The sequence below is a fragment of the Tachypleus tridentatus genome, chromosome 4 (genome assembly GCF_004210375.1).
Source record: "Tachypleus tridentatus isolate NWPU-2018 chromosome 4, ASM421037v1, whole genome shotgun sequence".
Lineage (NCBI taxonomy): Eukaryota > Metazoa > Arthropoda > Merostomata > Xiphosura > Limulidae > Tachypleus > Tachypleus tridentatus.
The window spans coordinates 20,079,407-20,101,362 of NC_134828.1; positions in this window are offsets into that span (position 1 = coordinate 20,079,407).

The following is a 21,956-nucleotide window of genomic DNA, read 5'->3' on the forward strand; positions in this document are numbered from 1 at the left end:
CCTCTGTATAAATCGTCTAAAGTAAGTTCTCTTTATGAGATTTTTTTTTCTTCAACGTAAGCTTCAGTCACACTGTCTTTGCGAAAAATTACATCTGTCTTAAGTGTTGTTGTGTATTATTTTTGTATTCAAAATTGTATTGTATACAAGTATTCTTGTATGTTGTTTTTTTGTTCTCAGTATTGTTGTACATTGTCTTTATCCTAAGTATTTTTATATTGTTTAGTCCATAACATTGTTGTATATTGTTTTGTTCTACATTGATTTAACAAATATAGGGAAAACCATTTTGGCTCGAGCTTGCCTGAACTATAAATACAAGGATTCGTGGTTCTTACCCCGTTGTTGGACAAACGTGCTCTGTAATAAGACGCTCTGGTACTCTGTATCGACGTTCTGTCAAACAATAGCAAGAAATGTAGTGGGTGCTATTTCCCTGTAGTTTATCAGTTCAAAATTAGGAACGTCTAAACACAAATGACTCATGAGGAGCTGAGCTTACCTCGACGGGAAATGTTTGTTACTCCAGTTACTGCAGCAACTTTGTTTTTGTAACTTTTCGTCTATGGCTCAGCGGAAAGTTGACAGGCTCTCGACGCTAACAAGTTTCGGCCCGGCACGGCCAGGTGTGTTAAGGCGTTCGACTCGTAATTTGAGGGTCGCAGGTTCGAATCCTCGTCGCACCGAACATGCTCGCCCTTTCACCCGTGGGAGCGTTATAATGTTACCGTCAATCCCACTATTCGTTGGTAAAAGAGTATACCAAGAGTTAACGGTGAATGGTGACGACTAGCTGCCTTCCCTCTAGTCTTACACTGTTAATTATGGATGGCTAGCGCAGATAGCCTTCGAGTAGCTTTGCGCGAAATTCAAAAAACAAACAAACTAACTAACAAGTATCGATACACAGTGACCGTTTCTTCTCTATGTATATTATCATAATTTATTATTGTTTAACACATTCCCTGATAAGAAACGATAGAGAAAACTCAAAATCTTAAAACATTTTGAAGGAGGTAACTTATCTGAACTTTGATAAACCCGCTAGTTTATTTATTTACTTCTGTTTTGTTTCATCTATACATCTTGGGATACCCAAGAATAAATAACATGAAGACGAATAAAACTGTGGTCAATTAACTTAGACTTCATATTTATTCCTTTTTCTCGTCTGGACTAAAGATTCCTGTTAACCCTTACGTTACCAACACATTTATTCCTTCTTCTCGTCTGGACTAAAGATTCCTGTTAACCCTTACGTCACCAACACATTTATTCCTTCTTCTCGTCTGGACTAAAGATTCCTGTTAACATTTACGTTCATTTATTCCTTCTCGTCTGGACTAAAGATTCCTGTTAACCCTTACTTCTTCTCGTCTGCACTAAAGATTCCTGTTAACTCTTACACATTTATTCTTCTTCTCGTCTGCACTAAAGATTCCTGTTAACTCTTACGTTACCAACACATTTATTCCTTCTTCTCGTCTGCACTAAAGATTCCTGTTAACCCTTACGTCACCAAAATTTATTCTTCTCGTCTGCACTAAAGATTCCTGTTAACCCTTACGTCACCAACACATTTATTCCTTCTTCTCGTCTGGACTAAAGATTCCTGTTAACCCTTACGTTAAAGATTCCTGTTAACCCTTACCAACACATTTATTCCTTCTTCTCGTCTGGACTAAAGATTCCTGTTAACCCTTACGATTCACCAACACATTTATTCCTTCTTCTCGTCTGCACTAAAGATTCCTGTTAACTCTTACGTTACCAACACATTTATTCCTTCTTCTCGTCTGCACTAAAGATTCCTGTTAACTCTTACGTTACCAACACATTTATTCCTTCTTCTCGTCTGCACTAAAGATTCCTGTTAACCCTTACGTCACCAACACATTTATTCCTTCTTCTCGTCTGGACTAAAGATTCCTGTTAACCCTTACGTTACCAACTTTTGTAACATTCATTACAGGTGAGGTCTACATATGGCATCGTAAAGAACTAACCTGAAAGTAGGAAGATCAAAATACAGAATTATGGATGATCAAATAATAATTATTGGGATTATTTAGTTTATTATTGTGAACAATAGTTTTTGGGATTAATTGTTCATGATGTTAGAATAACACTTAGGTTCAAGAAGTCTTCATATAAATGAATAAAATTAACTAAAAACCCCTTATTCCTAGTGCTACTGAAAAGTGGACTTTTCTTCTTCGGGGTTTGTTTGTTTATAAACTTCGCGCAAAGCTACACAAGGGCTGTCTGCGCTAGCCGTCCCTAATTTAGCAGTATAAGACTAGAGGGAAGGTAACTAGTCATCTCCACCCACCGCCATCTGTTGGGCTACTCTTCTACCAACGAATAGTGGAATTGGCTGAAACATTATAAAGCCCCCACGGCTGAAAGGCGAGCATGTTTGGTGCGATAGGGATTCGAATCTTCGACCCTCAGATTATGGATCGAGCGCCCTAACCACCTGGCCATGCCGGGTCGCGTTATGGTAAACAAATAATAGTTGGATTTAAATAATTTGTAACAAATCCCTGCGTGATGAGGAATGAATATTACATTCAAAATCTGAATAGCTGGCTTGTGTAAAGTCAGTTATTAAAACGTATGTGTACGTGTGTGAAAATACTGTAAATAATTTCCTGCATAACAACTACAGTTTAAACAAAAGTTAGGTTTGTAGATTATGGATATGCTAAATAGACATTTTCTACATTTACCTACAGGTTTTTCTGTTATAAGCATTTGTGAAGGAAAAACCTATAAGTATTTTTACATTGTTAAAATTTGCTGCTAACATTTACATAACATCGAGGACTTAAAACAATCAAAAACACATTTTGATATCAATTTTAGGCTTAGCACAGATAGCCCCTTGCCTAATTTTACGCCTAAACAATAAACTAAACTTATGTTAATAGCTAAGTGATTTTTATTTCAAAAGTGTTACATATTTACAGATAATCTACTTGAAATGAACCTAATTATCATGTTTTTAAAACTTAGTTGTAATGTTTAATATTTTCGGTTTAGGTTTAACTTTAACCTTTTAAAATGCTATCGCCAATTTTACGTAATCTCATCACAAGTTAAGAACATAATAAAATGTTGAAGTTCCATTGATTTTAAACCACTGCGGTCATTTGTTATCTGTTTTTAATAATTGTTTGTTTCTTTAAGGCTACCTTTATGCTACTAACATAATGATAATATGTAACGGTAGATGGCGTTAAAATACTGATACAATGTTTTCATGGTTTTACTAGCGATATCAAGTTAATAAAATTAAACATTTGAATTGAATGTAATTAAAACATGCCTAAATGATGTGTTATTATCACGTTTCGTGTGCAATTATGAATGTGTTTGTATATCTAATTTAAAGCGTCGCATTAATGTTGTTTATCACACTTTCTACAGCAAACCAAAGTGTTTATTCTCCTGGTATATTAAAATTCTGTACCTTCACTGTTGTTTGTGGCTGGACGATATTATCCAATGCACACGATCATTCTGACGTCCATATTTTCTTACTTGTATTCGAGTACAACTTCACTGGTTTTTATTTATTTTATTTAATCTTGTGTTCTGTCTTTATAGTGATTACCTATTTCTTCCAACATTACCGAACAATTTAATAATCTGATTATTATTTTATTAGTTGTTATGTGTCTGTTTTACTTTTCATATCTCTATTCAAACTTAGGACTAAATTATAGAGCATTCCAGTCTTCTGATTTGGGCTTTCATCTTATACCCAAAAACATGCATAAGTAATTTTCTCCTCAAAATGTAGAACTTAGACAGCGTAGGATTATTTTATAACTTTACACACCACTGTATGTGAGTTGTAAGAAAACAATACAGAGATCCAGCGAGTACAAGTTTCACTTTAAAAAAACACACACTCCTCATTACAAACTTTAAGCTGTCATGGCCAGGTGATTAGGGCGTTCGATTCGTAATCTGCGAGTCGTGGGTTTGAATCACTGTCACGCCAAATATGCTCGCCTTTCATTCGTGGGTGCGTTATAAAGTCGCGGTAAATCACACTATTCGTTAGTAAAAGATTAGCCTAAGAGTTAGCTGTGGGTGGTGATGACTAGCTGTTTACCCTCTAGTTAGCTGTGGATGGTAATGACTAGCTGTCTACCCCTAGTCTTATACTGCTAAATTAAAGATGACTAGCGCAGATAACCCACCTGTAGCTTTTTGGGCAAAATTCAAAACATCAAACAAAATGAAATCTGTTCCACGAAACGTTTTCTCACCCCCCCCCAGCATTAGAAACCGGGTTTCGATATCCGTGGTTAGCAGAGCACAGACTTTGTGTAGCTTTTTTTTTGCGTTCGTTAACAAAGTTATTATAATTTGAAGACAGTTTCATCCTATTTTGTTATATTATTTTATTTTGCCATATTGACGTCATGCTTGATACTATATCAATTTTTCGCACATTGAAGACTTACGATGACATTGGTGACATTAATTTATTATTCTAAAGTATTCAGCCAAACAAAATGTTTAAAAGAACAAAAAAGAGATTCGAAACCCCGAACCTATAGTTCCTTTTACCACTTCATGTTACCAGGTCACATTTCTTACGGATAATTTAACCCTCACCAGTAATCAGCGAAAGCAAATCAGAAGAATAAATCTAGAATGCATCAAAAAGTGGTAGAGGGTTTACTATATTTATGTTCTATAATGATTGATAACTGCTAAATCGACTGACGAATTCTGTTTCTTATAACTTCGTTTTCTTCTACTGACCACCTACAACTCACTTTAATTAATTCTTTATAATGTTGGCAAAGCTGAAAACACGTCACACACATCATACCTGAAACATGTATTTGGATATTTTTCTGTTCAGTTAGTTAATAAATAAAAATAAAAAAATTCACGAGGTATAATCCAGGTTACAGATGGTCCGATGTTTTTCTGAGTTTAAAAGAGTTGCATTTAATCATTTTTCGTTTCATTAAAGTTACTAATTTTTGATCTTATAATTATTTTATTTGAATAATTTCTTTCTACAATAATTAGTTTATCTATCAAATTTCATGTTCAGCTATTACAATAATCACATACTTTTAAAGGTTTTATAGTATGATAATTAAGAGCCAATCACGGCCTGCAAGACAAAACGTTAGTTTGAACACTACATAACTGTAACCTATCGTTACTTCCAAACAATACTATGTAATCACTCTTTTTGTATATATTGTTATACAAGACGTAAACAATTAGTAATATATCGTTACTTCCAAACAATACTATGTAATCACTCTTTTTGTATATATTGTTATACAAGACGTAAACAATTAGTAATATATCGTTACTTCCAAACAATACTATGTAATCACTCTTTTTGTATATATTGTTATACAAGATGTAAATAATTAGTAATATATCGTTACTTCCAAACAATACTATGTAATCACTCTTTTTGTATATATTGTTATACAAGACGTAAACAATAAGTAATATATCGTTACTTCCAAACAGTACAATGTATCACTCTTTTTGTATACATTGTTATACAAGACGTCAACAATCAGTAATATATCGTTACTTGCAAACAGTACTATGTGATCACTCTTTTTGTATATATTGTTATACAAGACGGCAACAATTAGTAATATATCGTTCCTTCCAAACAATACCTTATAATCACTCTTTTTGTATATATTGTTATACAAGACGTCAACAATTAGTAATATATCGTTACTTCCAAACAGTACTATGTAATCACTCTTTTTGTATATATTGTTATACAAGACGGCAACAATTAGTAATATATCGTTCCTTCCAAACAATACCTTATAATCACTCTTTTTGTATATACTGTTATGCAAGACGTAAACAATTAGTACTATATCGTTACTTCCAAACAATACTATGTAATCACTCTTTTTGTATATATTGTTATACAAGACGTCAACAATTAGTAATATATCGTTACTTCCAAACAGTACTATGTAATCACTCTTTTTGTATATATAGTTATACAAGACGTAAACAATTAGTAATATATCGTTGCTCCCAAACAATACTATGTAATCACTCTTTTTGTATATATTTTTATACAAGACGTAAACAATTACTAATATATCGTTACTTCCAAACAATACTATGTAATCACTCTTTTTGTATATATTGTTATACAAGACGTAAACAATTACTAATATATCGTTACTTCCAAACAATACTATGTAATCACTCTTTTTGTATATATTGTTATACAATACGTAAACAATTAATAATATATCGTTACTTCCAAACAGTACTATGTAATCACTCTTTTTGTATATATTGTTATACAAGACGTGAACAATTAGTAATATATCGTTACTTTCAAACAGTACTATGTAATCACTCTTTTTGTATATATTGTTATACAAGACGTGAACAATTAGTAATATATCGTTACTTCCAAACAGAACTATGTATTCACTCTTTTTGTATATATTGTTATACAAGACGTAAACAATTACTGATATATCGTTGCTTCCAAACAATACTATATAATCACTCTTTTTGTATATATTTTTATGCAAGACGTCAACAATTAGTAATATATCGTTGCTTCCAAACAGTACTATGTATCACTCTTTTTGTATGTATTGTTATACAAGACGTCAACAATTAGTAATATATCGTTACTTCCAAACAGTACTATGTAATCACTTTTTTTGTATATATTGTTATACAAGACGTAAATAATTAGTAATATATCGTTACTTCCAAACAATACTATGTAATCACTCTTTTTGTATATATTGTTATACAAGACGTAAACAATTACTAACATATCTTTACTTCCAAACAATACTATGTAATCACTCTTTTTGTATATATTGTTATACAAGACGTAAACAATCACTAACATATGGTTACTTCAAAACAATACTATGTAATCACTCTTTTTGTATGTATTGTTATACAAGACGTAAACAATTAATAATATATCGTTACTTCCAAACAGTACTATGTAATCACTCTTTTTGTATATATTGTTATACAAGACGTGAACAATTAGTAATATATCGTTACTTTCACACAATACTATGTAATCACTCTTTTTTGTATATATTGTTATACAAGACGTAAACAATTATTAATATATCGTTACTTCAAACAGTACTATGTAATCACTCTTTTTTGTATATATTGTTATACAAGACGTAAACAATTACTAATATATCGTTACTTCCAAACAATACTATGTAATCACTCTTTTTTGTATATATTGTTATACAAGACGTAAACAATAACTAATATTTCGTTACTTCAAAACAATACTATGTAATCACTCTTTTTGTATATATTGTTATACAAGACGTAAACAATTAGTAATATATCGATACTTTCAAACAATACTATGTAATCACTCTTTTTTGTATATATTGTTATACAAGACGTAAACAATTACTAATATATCGTTACTTTCAAACAGTACTATGTAATCACTTTTTTTTGTATATATTGTTATACAAGACGTAAACAATTAGTAATATATCGTTACTTCCAAACAATACTATGTAATCACTCTTTTTTGTATATATTGTTATACAAGACGTAAACAATTAGTAATATATCGTTACTTCCAAACAATACTATGTAATCACTCTTTTTTGTATATATTGTTATACAAGACGTAAACAATTACTAATATATCGTTACTTCCAAACAGTACTATGTAATCACTCTTTTGTATATATTGTTATACAAGACGTAAACAATTAGTAATATATCGTTACTTTCAAACAATACTATGTAATCACTCTTTTTTGTATATATTGTTATACAAGACGTAAACAATTAGTAATATATCGTTACTTTCAAACAATACTATGTAATCACTTTTTTTTTGTATATATTGTTATACAAGACGTAAACAATTACTAATATATCGTTACTTCCAAACAGTACTATGTAATCACTCTTTTTGTATATATTATTATAGATGACATAAACAATAACTAATATTTCGTTACTTCAAAACAATACTATGTAATCACTCTTTTTGTATATATTATTATACAAGACGTAAACAATTAGTAATATATCGTTACTTCCAACAATACTATGTAATCACTCTTTTTGTATATATTGTTATGCAAGACGTAAACAATTAGTAATATATCGATACTTTCACACAATACTATATAATCACTCCTTTTGTGTATATTGTTATACAAAACGTAAACAATTACTAAATATCGTTACTTTGAAACAGTACTATGTATCACTTTTTTGTATATATTGTTATACAAGACGGCAACAATTAGTAATATATCGTTACTTCCAAACAATAATATGTAATCACTCCTTTTTGTATATATTGTTATACAAGACTTAAACAATTAGTAATATATCGTCACTTCCAAACAGTACTATGTAATCACTCTTTTTGTATATATTGTTATACAAGACGTAAACAATTACAAATATATCGTCACTTCCAAACAGCACTATGTAATCACTCTTTTTGTATATATTGTTGTGCAAGACGTAAACAATTAGTAATATATCGATACTTTCACACAATACTATATAATCACTCTTTTTGTGAATATTGTTATACAAAACGCAAACAATTACTAAATATCGTTACTTTCAAACAGTACTATGTATCACTTTTTTGTATATATTGTTATACAAGACGTAAACAATTACTAATATATCGTTACTTCCAAACAGTACTATGTAATCACTCTTTTTGTATATACTGTTATGCAAGACGTAAATAATTAGTAATATATCGTTACTTCCAAACAGTACTATGTAATCATTCTTTTTGTATATATTGTTATGCAAGACGTGAACAACGATTAATATATCGTCAGTTACAAACAGTACTATGTATTCACTCTTTTTGTATATACTGTTATACAAGACGTAAACAATTACTAATATGTCGTTACCTCAAACAATACTATGTAATCACTCTTTTTTGTATATATTGTTATGCAACACGTGAAGAATTAGTAATATATCGTTACTTCAAACAATACTATGTAATCACTCTTTTTGTATATATTGTTATACAAGACGTAAACAATTAGTAATATATCGTTACTTCCAAACAATACTATGTAATCACTCTTTTTGTATATATTGTTATACAAGACGTAAACAATTAGTAATATATCGTTACTTCAAACAATACTATGTAATCACTCTTTTTTGTATATATTGTTATACAAGACGTAAACAATTAATAATATATCGTTACTTCCAAACAATACTATGTAATCACTCTTTTGTATATATTGTTATACAAGACGTAAACAATTATAATATATCGTTACTTCAAACAATACTATGTAATCACTCTTTTTGTATATATTGTTATACAAGACGTAAACAATTAGTAATATATCGTTACTTTCAAACAGTACTATGTAATCACTCTTTTTTTTGTATATATTGTTATACAAGACGTAAACAATTAGTAATATATCGTTACTTCAAACAGAACTATGTAATCACTCTTTTTTTGTATATATTGTTATACAAGACGTAAACAATTAGTAATATATCGTTACTTCCAAACAATACTATGTAATCACTCTTTTTGTATATATTGTTATACAAGACGTAAACAATTACTAATATATCGTTACTTCCAAACAATACTATGTAATCACTCTTTTTTTGTATATATTGTTATACAAGACGTAAACAATTAATAATATATCGTTACTTCCAAACAATACTATGTAATCACTCTTTTTTGTATATATTGTTATACAAGACGTAAACAATTAATAATATATCGTTACTTTCAAACAATACTATGTAATCACTTTTTTGTATATATTGTTATACAAGACGTAAACAATTACTAATATATCGTTACTTCCAAACAATACTATGTAATCACTCTTTTTGTATATATTGTTATACAAGACGTAAACAATTAATAATATATCGTTACTTCCAAACAATACTATGTAATCACTCTTTTTTGTATATATTGTTATACAAGACGTAAACAATTACTAATATATCGTTACTTCCAAACAATACTATGTAATCACTCTTTTTTGTATATATTGTTATACAAGACGTAAACAATTACTAATATATCGTTACTTCCAAACAGCACTATGTAATCACTCTTTTTTGTATATATTGTTATACAAGACGTAAACAATTAGTAATATATCGTTACTTTCAAACAATACTATGTAATCACTCTTTTTTGTATATATTGTTATACAAGACGTAAAAATTAATAATATATCGTTACTTCCAAACAATATGTAATCACTCTTTTTTGTATATATTGTTATACAAAGACGTCCAAACACTATAATACTTTTTTGTAATATATCGTTACTTACCAAACAATACTATGTAATCACTCTTTTGTATATATTGTTATACAAGACGTAAACAATAACTAATATATCGTTACTTCCAAACAATAATATGTGATCACTCTTTTTGTATATATTATTATAGATGACATAAACAATAACTAATATTTCGTTACTTCAAAACAATACTATGTAATCACTCTTTTTTGTATATATTGTTATACAAGACGTAAACAATTAGTAATATATCGTTACTTTCAAACAATACTATGTAATCACTCTTTTTTTGTATATATTGTTATACAAGACGTAAACAATTACTAATATATCGTTACTTTGAAACAGTACTATGTATCACTTTTTTTGTATATATTGTTATACAAGACGGCAACAATTAGTAATATTTCGTTACTTCAAAACAATACTATGTAATCACTCTTTTTGTATATATTGTTATACAAGACGTAAACAATTGTAATATATCGTTACTCCAAACTTTTTGTATATATTGTTATACAAGACGTAAACAATTAGTAATATATCGTTACTTCCAAACAGTACTATGTAATCACTCTTTTTTTGTATATATTGTTATACAAGACGTAAACAATTAGTAATATATCGTTACTTCCAAACAATACTATGTAATCACTCTTTTTTGTATATATTGTTATACAAGACGTAAACAATTACTAATATATCGTTACTTCAAAACAATACTATGTAATCACTCTTTTGTATATATTGTTATACAAGACGTAAACAATTAGTAATATATCGTTACTTTCAAACAATACTATGTAATCACTCTTTTTGTATATATTGTTATACAAGACGTAAACAATTATAAAATATCGTTACTTTCAAACAGTACTATGTATCTTTTTTGTATATATTGTTATACAAGACGTAAACAATTAGTAATATATCGTTACTTCCAAACAATACTATGTAATCACTCTTTTTGTATATATTGTTATACAAGACGTAAACAATTACTAATATATCGTTACTTCCAAACAATACAATGTAATCACTCTTTTTGTATATATTGTTATGCAAGACGTAAACAATTAGTAATATATCGTTACTTCAAACAATACTATGTAATCACTCTTTTTTGTATATATTGTTATACAAGACGTAAACAATTAGTAATATATCGTTACTTCCAAACAGTACTATGTAATCACTCTTTTTTGTATATATTGTTATACAAGACGTAAACAATTACTAATATATCGTTACTTCCAAACAATACTATGTAATCACTCTTTTTTGTATATATTGTTATACAAGACGTAAACAATTAGTAATATATCGTTACTTCCAAACAATACTATGTAATCACTTTTTTTTTGTATATATTGTTATACAAGACGTAAACAATTACTAATATATCGTTACTTCAAAACAATACTATGTAATCACTTTTTTGTATATATTGTTATACAAGACGTAAACAATTACTAATATATCGTTACTTCCAAACAATACTATGTAATCACTCTTTTTGTATATATTGTTATACAAGACGTAAACAATTACTAATATATCGTTACTTCCAAACAGTACTATGTAATCACTCTTTTTTGTATATACTGTTATGCAAGACGTAAATAATTAGTAATATATCGTTACTTCCAAACAGTACTATGTAATCACTCTTTTTGTATATATTGTTATGCAAGACGTGAACAACGATTAATATATCGTCAGTTACAAACAGTACTATGTAATCACTCTTTTTTGTATATATTGTTATACAAGACGTAAACAATTACTAATATATCGTTACTCCAAACAATACTATGTAATCACTCTTTTTTGTATATATTGTTATACAAGACGTAAACAATTAGTAATATATCGTTACTTCCAAACAATACTATGTAATCACTCTTTTTTGTATATATTGTTATACAAGACGTAAACAATTAGTAATATATCGTTACTTCCAAACAATACTATGTAATCACTCTTTTTGTATATATTGTTATACAAGACGTAAACAATTACTAATATATCGTTACTTCCAAACAATACTATGTAATCACTCTTTTTTTGTATATATTGTTATACAAGACGTAAACAATTACTAATATATCGTTACTTCAAACAATACTATGTAATCACTCTTTTTTGTATATATTGTTATACAAGACGTAAACAATTATTAATATATCGTTACTTTCAAACAATACTATGTAATCACTCTTTTTGTATATATTGTTATACAAGACGTAAACAATTAGTAATATATCGTTACTTCAAACAATACTATGTAATCACTCTTTTTGTATATATTGTTATACAAGACGTAAACAATTAATAATATATCGTTACTTCCAAACAATACTATGTAATCACTCTTTTGTATATATTGTTATACAAGACGTAAACAATTACTAATATATCGTTACTTCCAAACAATACTATGTAATCACTCTTTTGTATATATTGTTATACAAGACGTAAACAATTAATAATATATCGTTACTTCCAAACAGTACTATGTAATCACTCTTTTTTGTATATATTGTTTATAAACAAGACGTATACAAGACGTAAACAATTAATAATATATCGTTACTTCCAAACAATACTATGTAATCACTCTTTTTATATATTGTTATACAAGACATAAACAATACTAATATATCGTTACTTTAAAACAATACTATGTAATCACTCTTTTTGTATATATTGTTATACAAGACGTAAACAATTAGTAATATATCGTTACTTTCAAACAATACTATGTAATCACTCTTTTTGTATATATTGTTATACAAGACGTAAACAATTAGTAATATATCGTTACTTCCAAACAGCACTATGTAATCACTTTTTTGTATATATTGTTATACAAGACGTAAACAATTACTAATATATCGTTACTTCAAAACAATACTATGTAATCACTCTTTTTGTATATATTGTTATACAAGACGTAAACAATTACTAATATATCGTTACTTCCAAACAATACAATGTAATCACTCTTTTTGTATATATTGTTATGCAAGACGTGAACAATTATTAATATATCGTTACTTCCAAACAGTACTATGTAATCACTCTTTTTGTATATATTGTTATACAAGACGTAAACAATTAGTAATATATCGTTACTTCAAACAAGTACTATGTAATCACTTTTTTTGTATATATTGTTATACAAGACGTAAACAATTAGTAATATATCGTTACTTCCAAACAATACTATGTAATCACTCTTTTTTGTATATATTGTTATACAAGACGTAAACAATTAGTAATATATCGTTACTTCCAAACAATACTATGTAATCACTCTTTTTGTATATATTGTTATACAAGACGTAAACAATTAATAATATATCGTTACTTCCAAACAGTACTATGTAATCACTCTTTTTGTATATATTGTTATACAAGACGTAAACAATTAATAATATATCGTTACTTCCAAACAATACTATGTAATCACTCTTTTTGTAGATATTGTTATACAAGACGTAAACAATCACTAACATATGGTTACTTCCAAACAATACTATGTAATCACTCTTTTTGTATATATTGTTTTACAAGACGTAAACAATTAATAATATATCGTTACTTCCAAACAGTACTATGTAATCACTCTTTTGTATATATTGTTATACAAGACGTAAACAATTACTAATATATCGTTACTTCCAAACAATACTATGTAATCACTCTTTTTTGTATATATTGTTATACAAGACGTAAACAATTAGTAATATATCGTTACTTCAAACAATACTATGTAATCACTCTTTTTTGTATATATTGTTATACAAGACGTAAACAATTAGTAATATATCGTTACTTCCAAACAATACTATGTAATCACTCTTTTTTTTGTATATATTGTTATACAAGACGTAAACAATTACTAATATATCGTTACTTCAAACAATACTATGTAATCACTCTTTTTGTATATATTGTTATACAAGACGTAAACAATTACTAATATATCGTTACTTCAAACAATACTATGTAATCACTCTTTTTTGTATATATTGTTATACAAGACGTAAACAATTATTAATATATCGTTACTTCCAAACAGTACTATGTAATCACTTTTTTTGTATATATTGTTATACAAGACGTAAACAATTAGTAATATATCGTTACTTCCAAACAATACTATGTAATCACTCTTTTTTGTATATATTGTTATACAAGACGTAAACAATTAGTAATATATCGTTACTTCAAACAATACTATGTAATCACTCTTTTTGTATATATTGTTATACAAGACGTAAACAATTACTAATATATCGTTACTTCCAAACAAGTACTATGTAATCACTCATTTTTTTGTATATATTGTTATACAAGACGTAAACAATTAATAATATATCGTTACTTCCAAACAATACTATGTAATAATCTTTTTTGTATATATTGTTATACAAGACGTAAACAATTACTAATATATCGTTACTTTCAAACAATACTATGTAATCACTCTTTTTGTATATATTGTTATACAAGACGTAAACAATTAACTAATATATCGTTACTTCCAAACAGTACTATGTAATCACTCTTTTGTATATATTGTTATACAAGACGTAAACAATTAATAATATATCGTTACTTCCAAACAATACTATGTAATCACTCTTTTGTATATATTGTTATACAAGACGTAAACAATTACTAATATATCGTTACTTCCAAACAATACTATGTAATCACTCTTTTTGTATATATTGTTATACAAGACGTAAACAATTAGTAATATATCGTTACTTCCAAACAATACTATGTAATCACTCTTTTTTTGTATATATTGTTATACAAGACGTAAACAATTAGTAATATATCGTTACTTCCAAACAATACTATGTAATCACTCTTTTTTGTATATATTGTTATACAAGACGTAAACAATTAATAATATATCGTTACTTCCAAACAATACTATGTAATCACTCTTTTTTGTATATATTGTTATACAAGACGTAAACAATTACTAATATATCGTTACTTCCAAACAATACTATGTAATCACTCTTTTTTTTGTATATATTGTTATACAAGACGTAAACAATTACTAATATATCGTTACTTCCAAACAATACTATGTAATCACTCTTTTTTGTATATATTGTTATACAAGACGTAAACAATAACTAATATATCGTTACTTCCAAACAATACTATGTAATCACTCTTTTTTGTATATATTGTTATACAAGACGTAAACAATTAGTAATATATCGTTACTTTCAAACAATACTATGTAATCACTCTTTTGTATATATTGTTATACAAGACGTAAACAATTACTAATATATCGTTACTTCAAACAATACTATGTAATCACTCTTTTTTGTATATATTGTTATACAAGACGGCAACAATTAGTAATATTTCGTTACTTCAAAACAATACTATGTAATCACTCTTTTTGTATATATTGTTATACAAGACGTAAACAATTAGTAATATATCGTTACTTCCAAACAATACTATGTAATCACTCTTTTTTTGTATATATTGTTATACAAGACGTAAACAATTACTAATATATCGTTACTTCCAAACAATACTATGTAATCACTCTTTTTTGTATATATTGTTATACAAGACGTAAACAATAACTAATATATCGTTACTTCCAAACAATAATATGTGATCACTCTTTTTGTATATATTATTATAGATGACATAAACAATAACTAATATTTCGTTACTTCAAAACAATACTATGTAATCACTCTTTTTTGTATATATTGTTATACAAGACGTAAACAATTAGTAATATATCGTTACTTTCAAACAATACTATGTAATCACTCTTTTGTATATATTGTTATACAAGACGTAAACAATTACTAATATATCGTTACTTCAAACAGTACTATGTAATCACTCTTTTTTGTATATATTGTTATACAAGACGTAAACAATTACTAATATATCGTTACTTCAAACAATACTATGTAATCACTCTTTTTTTGTATATATTGTTATACAAGACGTAAACAATTACTAATATATCGTTACTTCAAACAATACTATGTAATCACTCTTTTTTGTATATATTGTTATACAAGACGTAAACAATTAGTAATATATCGTTACTTCCAAACAGTACTATGTAATCACTCTTTTTTGTATATATTGTTATACAAGACGTAAACAATTAGTAATATATCGTTACTTCAAACAATACTATGTAATCACTCTTTTTTGTATATATTGTTATACAAGACGTAAACAATTACTAATATATCGTTACTTCCAAACAATACTATGTAATCACTCTTTTTTGTATATATTGTTATACAAGACGTAAACAATTACTAATATATCGTTACTTCAAACAATACTATGTAATCACTCTTTTTTGTATATATTGTTATACAAGACGTAAACAATTAGTAATATATCGTTACTTCAAACAATACTATGTAATCACTCTTTTTTGTATATATTGTTATACAAGACGTAAACAATTACTAATATATCGTTACTTCCAAACAATACTATGTAATCACTTTTTTGTATATATTGTTATACAAGACGTAAACAATTAGTAATATATCGTTACTTCAAACAATACTATGTAATCACTCTCTTTTGTATATATTGTTATACAAGACGTAAACAATTAGTAATATATCGTTACTTCAAACAGTACTATGTAATCACTCTTTTGTATATATTGTTATACAAGACGTAAACAATTAGTAATATATCGTTACTTCAAACAATACTATGTAATCACTCTTTTTTGTATATATTGTTATACAAGACGTAAACAATTACTAATATATATCGTTACTTCCAAACAATACTATGTAATCACTCTTTTTTGTATATATTGTTATACAAGACGTAAACAATTAGTAATATATCGTTACTTCAAACAATACTATGTAATCACTCTTTTTTGTATATATTGTTATACAAGACGTAAACAATTAGTAATATATCGTTACTTCAAAACAATACTATGTAATCACTCTTTTGTATATATTGTTATACAAGACGTAAACAATTAGTAATATATCGTTACTTCCAAACAATACTATGTAATCACTCTTTTTTGTATATATTGTTATACAAGACGTAAACAATTAATAATATATCGTTACTTCAAAACAATACTATGTAATCACTCTTTTTTGTATATATTGTTATACAAGACGTAAACAATTACTAATATATCGTTACTTCCAAACAATACTATGTAATCACTCTTTTTGTATATATTGTTATACAAGACGTAAACAATTACTAATATATCGTTACTTCCAAACAATACTATGTAATCACTCTTTTTGTATATATTGTTATACAAGACGTAAACAATTAAGTAATATATCGTTACTTCCAAACAATACTATGTAATCACTCTTTTTGTATATATTGTTATACAAGACGTAAACAATTAGTAATATATCGTTACTTCCAAACAATACTATGTAATCACTCTTTTTTTTGTATATATTGTTATACAAGACGTAAACAATTACTAATATATCGTTACTTCAAACAATACTATGTAATCACTCTTTTTTGTATATATTGTTATACAAGACGTAAACAATTACTAATATATCGTTACTTTCAAACAATACTATGTAATCACTCTTTTTTTATATTGTTATACAACAAGACGTAAAAAAATTACTAATATATCGTTACTTTCAAACAATAATGTAATCACTTTTTTGTATATATTGTTATACAAGACGTAAAAATTAATAATATATCGTTACTTCCAAACAATACTATGTAATCACTCTTTTGTATATATTGTTATACAAGACGTAAACAATTACTAATATATCGTTACTTCCAAACAATACTATGTAATCACTCTTTTTGTATATATTGTTATACAAGACGTAAACAATTACTAATATATCGTTACTTCCAAACAGTTACTATGTATCACAGACGTAAACAATTAGTAATATATCGTTACTTCAAAACAATACTATGTAATCCTCTTTTTTGTATATATTGTTATACAAGACGTAAACAATTACTAATATATCGTTACTTCAAAAACAATACTATGTAATCACTCTTTTTTTATATATATTGTTATACAAGACGTAAACAATTACTAATATATCGTTACTTCAAACAGTACTATGTAATCACTCTTTTGTATATATTGTTATACAAGACGTAAACAATTAATAATATATCGTTACTTCAAACAATACTATGTAATCACTCTTTTTTGTATATATTGTTATACAAGACGTAAACAATTACTAATATATCGTTACTTCCAAACAATACTATGTAATCACTCTTTTTGTATATATTGTTATACAAGACGTAAACAATTATTAATATATCGTTACTTCAAACAGTACTATGTAATCACTCTCTTTGTATATATTGTTTTACAAGACGTAAACAATTAATAATATATCGTTACTTCCAAACAGTACTATGTAATCACTCTTTTTGTATATATTGTTATACAAGACGTAAACAATCACTAACATATCGTTACTTCCAAACAATAATATGTAATCACTCTTTTTGTATATATTGTTATACAAGACGTAAACAATTAATAATATATCGTTACTTCCAAACAGCACTATGTAATCACTCTTTTGTATATATTGCTTATACAAGACGTAAACAATTAGTAATATATCGTTACTTTCAAACAATAATATGTAATCACTCTTTTTGTATATATTGTTATACCAGACGTAAAAAATTAATAATATATCGTTACTTCCAAACAATACTATGTAATCACTCTTTTTGTATATATTGTTATACAAGACGTAAACAATTAATAATATATCGTTACTTCAAACAATACTATGTAATCACTCTTTTTTGTATATATTGTTATACAAGACGTAAACAATTACTAATATATCGTTACTTCCAAACAATACTATGTAATCACTCTTTTTGTATATATTGTTATACAAGACGTAAACATTTACTAATATATCGTTACTTCCAAACAGGTACTATGTAATCACTCTTTTTGTATATGTTGTTATACAAGACGTAAACAATTACTAATATATCGTTACTTTAAAACAATACTATGTAATCACTCTTTTTTTGTATATATTGTTATACAAGACGTAAACAATTACTAATATATCGTTACTTCAAAACAATACTATGTAATCACTCTTTTTGTATATATTGTTATACAAGACGTAAACAATTACTAATATATCGTTACTTCCAAACAATACTATGTAATCACTCTTTTTTGTATATATTGTTATACAAGACGTAAACAATTACTAATATATCGTTACTTCAAACAATACTATGTAATCACTCTTTTTGTATATATTGTTATACAAGACGTAAACAATTACTAATATATCGTTACTTCAAACAATACTATGTAATCACTCTTTTTTGTATATATTGTTATACAAGACGTAAACAATTAGTAATATATCGTTACTTCCAAACAATACTATGTAATCACTCTTTTTTTGTATATATTGTTATACAAGACGTAAACAATTACTAATATATCGTTACTTTCAAACAAGTACTATGTAATCACTCTTTTTGTATATATTGTTATACAAGACGTAAACAATTACTAATATATCGTTACTTCCAAACAATACTATGTAATCACTCTTTTGTATATATTGTTATACAAGACGTAAACAATTACTAATATATCGTTACTTCCAAACAATACTATGTAATCACTCTTTTTTATATATATTGTTATACAAGACGTAAACAATTACTAATATATCGTTACTTCCAAACAATACTATGTAATCACTCTTTTTGTATATATTGTTATACAAGACGTTAATTACTAATATATCGTTACTTCCAAACAATACTATGTAATCACTCTTTTTTTGTATATATTGTTATACAAGACGTAAACAATTAGTAATATATCGTTACTTTCAAACAATACTATGTAATCACTCTTTTGTATATTTTTTTGTATATATTGTTATACAAGACGTAAACAATTACTAATATATCGTTACTTCCAAACAATACTATGTAATCACTCTTTTGTATATATTGTTATACAAGACGTAAACAATTACTAATATATCGTTACTTCAAACAATACTATGTAATCACTCTTTTTTGTATATATTGTTATACAAGACGTAAACAATTAGTAATATATCGTTACTTCAAACAATACTATGTAATCACTCTTTTTGTATATATTGTTATACAAGACGTAAACAATTAGTAATATATCGTTACTTCCAAACAATACTATGTAATCACTCTTTTTTGTATATATTGTTATACAAGACGTAAACAATTACTAATATATCGTTACTTCAAACAATACTATGTAATCACTCTTTTTTGTATATATTGTTATACAAGACGTAAACAATTACTAATATATCGTTACTTCAAACAATACTATGTAATCACTCTTTTTTGTATATATTGTTATACAAGACGTAAACAATTAGTAATATATCGTTACTTTCAAACAATACTATGTAATCACTCTTTTTTGTATATATTGTTATACAAGACGTAAACAATTACTAATATATCGTTACTTCCAAACAATACTATGTAATCACTCTTTTTTGTATATATTGTTATACAAGACGTAAACAATTACTAATATATCGTTACTTCCAAACAATACTATGTAATCACTCTTTTTTGTATATATTGTTATACAAGACGTAAACAATTAGTAATATATCGTTACTTCAAACAATACTATGTAATCACTCTTTTTTGTATATATTGTTATACAAGACGTAAACAATTAGTAATATATCGTTACTTCAAACAATACTATGTAATCACTCTTTTTTGTATATATTGTTATACAAGACGTAAACAATTACTAATATATCGTTACTTCCAAACAATACTATGTAATCACTCTTTTTTTGTATATATTGTTATACAAGACGTAAACAATTACTAATATATCGTTACTTCAAACAATACTATGTAATCACTCTTTTTTGTATATATTGTTATACAAGACGTAAACAATTACTAATATATCGTTACTTCCAAACAATACTATGTAATCACTCTTTTTTGTATATATTGTTATACAAGACGTAAACAATTAGTAATATATCGTTACTTTCAAACAATACTATGTAATCACTCTTTTTTGTATATATTGTTATACAAGACGTAAACAATTACTAATATATCGTTACTTCAAACAATACTATGTAATCACTCTTTTTTTGTATATATTGTTATACAAGACGTAAACAATTAGTAATATATCGTTACTTCCAAACAGTACTATGTAATCACTCTTTTTTGTATATATTGTTATACAAGACGTAAACAATTAATAATATATCGTTACCCAAACAATACTATGTAATCACTCTTTTTTGTATATATTGTTATACATATCGTTACTTCCAAACAATACTATGTAATCACTCTTTTTGTATATATTGTTATACAAGACGTAAACAATTACTAATATATCGTTACTTCAAACAATACTATGTAATCACTCTTTTTTGTATATATTGTTATACAAGACGTAAACAATTACTAATATATCGTTACTTCCAAACAATACTATGTAATCACTCTTTTTTGTATATATTGTTATACATG